This window comes from Argiope bruennichi, chromosome 7 (genome assembly GCF_947563725.1).
Source record: "Argiope bruennichi chromosome 7, qqArgBrue1.1, whole genome shotgun sequence".
In the NCBI taxonomy this organism is placed as follows: domain Eukaryota; kingdom Metazoa; phylum Arthropoda; class Arachnida; order Araneae; family Araneidae; genus Argiope; species Argiope bruennichi.
This window is the reverse complement of record NC_079157.1, coordinates 15,015,202-15,017,701: the sequence shown is the minus strand read 5'-3', so window position 1 is coordinate 15,017,701 and position 2,500 is coordinate 15,015,202. Positions and strand designations below refer to the sequence as shown.

The 2,500-nt window shown below is 42.0% G+C and overlaps 1 protein-coding gene and 8 non-coding genes across 9 annotated transcripts in view; 1 reads left to right on the top strand and 8 right to left on the bottom strand.

Moving 5' to 3' along the window:
• LOC129976645 (retinaldehyde-binding protein 1-like) overlaps positions 1-2,500 on the top strand; it is a 112,094-nt gene that overhangs the window by 28,107 nt on the left and 81,487 nt on the right. The window lies entirely within an intron of this gene.
• On the bottom strand, positions 37-108 carry Trnac-gca (transfer RNA cysteine (anticodon GCA)). Its single transcript has one exon. It is a non-coding gene; the product is annotated as a tRNA-Cys (tRNA).
• Trnac-gca (transfer RNA cysteine (anticodon GCA)) lies at positions 662-733 on the bottom strand. The gene has a single exon. It is a non-coding gene; the product is annotated as a tRNA-Cys (tRNA).
• Positions 871-942, bottom strand: Trnac-gca (transfer RNA cysteine (anticodon GCA)). The gene has a single exon. It is a non-coding gene; the product is annotated as a tRNA-Cys (tRNA).
• On the bottom strand, positions 1,496-1,567 carry Trnac-gca (transfer RNA cysteine (anticodon GCA)). The gene has a single exon. It is a non-coding gene; the product is annotated as a tRNA-Cys (tRNA).
• On the bottom strand, positions 1,705-1,776 carry Trnac-gca (transfer RNA cysteine (anticodon GCA)). The gene has a single exon. It is a non-coding gene; the product is annotated as a tRNA-Cys (tRNA).
• Positions 1,912-1,983, bottom strand: Trnac-gca (transfer RNA cysteine (anticodon GCA)). Its single transcript has one exon. It is a non-coding gene; the product is annotated as a tRNA-Cys (tRNA).
• Positions 2,119-2,190, bottom strand: Trnac-gca (transfer RNA cysteine (anticodon GCA)). The gene has a single exon. It is a non-coding gene; the product is annotated as a tRNA-Cys (tRNA).
• Trnac-gca (transfer RNA cysteine (anticodon GCA)) lies at positions 2,326-2,397 on the bottom strand. The gene has a single exon. It is a non-coding gene; the product is annotated as a tRNA-Cys (tRNA).

The window sequence follows — 2,500 nt, the reverse complement described above, 5'->3', positions numbered from 1 at the left end:
GTTCAAAAAATTTTGATTTTGGATAAACATAACATCAGGGGGCACCCGGGTTTGAACCGAGGACCTCTCGATCTGCAGTCGAATGCTGTACCACTGAGCTATACCCCCGCTATACTGCCTCAATTGGAATGATATTTCCAGATTAAGCGAAATATCTGTCTGAAACAAAAAGCTTTCTCTCAATTCCTTATTCATTGAAACGTAATTGTTCAAAGAATTTTGATCTTGGATAAACATAACATCAGGGGGCACCCGGGATTGAACCAAGGACCTCTCGATCTGCGGTCGAATGCTCTACCACTGATCTATTCCCCCGCTGCTCTGCCTCAATTGGAATGACATTTCCAGATTAAGCGAGATATCTGTCTATGAAACAAAACGCTTTCTCTGGATTCCTTATTCATCGAAACGTAATTGTTCAAGAAATTTTGATTTTGGATAAACTTAACATCATGGGGCACCCGGGTTTGAACCGAGGACCTCTCGATCTGCAGTCGAATGCTCTACCACTGTGCTATACCCCCGCTGCTCTGCTTCAATTGGAATGATATTTCGAGATTAAGCGAAATATCTGTCTATGAAACAAAATGCTTTCTCTGGATTCCTTATTCATCGAAACGTAATTGTTCAAAAAATTTTGATCTTGGATAAACATAACATCAGGGTGCACCCGGGTTTGAACCGAGGACCTCTCGATCTGCAGTCGAATGCTCTACCACTGAGCTATACCCCCGCTGCTCTGCCTCAATTGGAATGATATTTCCAGATTAAGCGAAATATCTGTCTATGAAACAAAACGCTTTCTCTGGATTCCTTATTCATCGAAACGTAATTGTTCAAAAAATTTTGAGTTTGGATAAACATAACATCAGGGGGCACCCGGGTTTGAACCGAGGACCTCTCGATCTGCAGTCGAATGCTGTACCACTGAGCTATACCCCCGCTGCTCTGCCTCAATTGGAATGATATTTCCAGATTAAGCGAGATATCTGTCTATGAAACAAAACGCTTTCTCTGGATTCCTTATTCATCGAAACGTAATTGTTCCAAAAATTTTGATCTTGAATAAACATAACATCAGAGGGCAACCATGTTTGAACCGAGGACCTCTCGATCTGCAGTAGAATGCTCTACCACTGAGCTATACCCCCGCTGCTCTGCTTCAATTGGAATGATATTTCCAGATTAAGCGAAATATCTGTCTATGAAACAAAACGCTTTCTCTGGATTCCTTATTCATCGAAACGTAATTGTTCAAAAAATTTTGATCTTGGATAAACATAACATCAGGGTGCACCCGGGTTTGAACCGAGGACCTCTCGATCTGCAGTCGAATGCTCTACCACTGAGCTATAACCCCGCTGCTCTGCCTCAATTGGAATGATATTTCCAGATTAAGCGAAATATCTGTCTGAAACAAAACGCTTTCTCTGGATTCCTTATTCATCGAAACGTAATTGTTCAAAAAATTTTGATCTTGGATAAACATAACATCAGGGGGCACCCGGGTTTGAACCGAGGACCTCTCGATCTGCAGTCGAATGCTCTACAACTGAGCTATACCCCCGCTGGTCTGCCTCAATTGGAATGATATTTCCAGATTAAGCAAAATATCTGTCTATGAAACAAAACGCTTTCTCTGGATTCCTTATTCATCGAAACGTAATTGTTCAAAAAATTTTGATTTTGGATAAACATAACATCAGGGGGCACCCGGGTTTGAACCGAGGACCTCTCGATCTGCAGTCGAATGCTCTACCACTGAGCTATACCCCCGCTGCTCTGCCTCAATTGGAATGATATTTCGAGATTAAGCGAGATATCTGTCTGAAACAAAACGCTTTCTATGGATTCCTTATTCATCGAAACGTAATTGTTCAAAAAATTTTGATCTTGGATAAATATAACATCAGGGGGCACCCGGGTTTGAACCGAGGACCTCTCGATCTGCAGTCGAATGCTCTACCACTGAGCTATACCCCCGCTGCTCGGCCTCAATTAGAATGATATTTCCAGATTAAGCGAAATATCTGTCTGAAACAAAACGCTTTCTCTGGATTCCTTATTCATCGAAACGTAATTGTTCAAAAAATTTTGATCTTGGATAAACATAACATCAGGGGGCAGCCGGGTTTGAACCGAGGACCTCTCGATCTGCAGTCGAATGCTCTACCACTGAGCTATACCCCCGCTGCTCTGCCTCAATTGGAATGATATTTCGAGATTAAGAGAGATATCTGTCTGAAACAAAACGCTTTCTCTGGATTCCTTATTCATCGAAACGTAATTGTTCAAAAAATTTTGATCTTGGATAAATATAACATCAGGGGGCACCCGGGTTTGAACCGAGGACCTCTCGATCTGCAGTCGAATGCTCTACCACTGAGCTATACCCCCGCTGCTCTGCCTCAATTGGAATGATATTTCCAGATTAAGCGAAATATCTGTCTGAAACAAAACGCTTTCTCTGGATTCCTTATTCATCAAAACGTAATTGTTC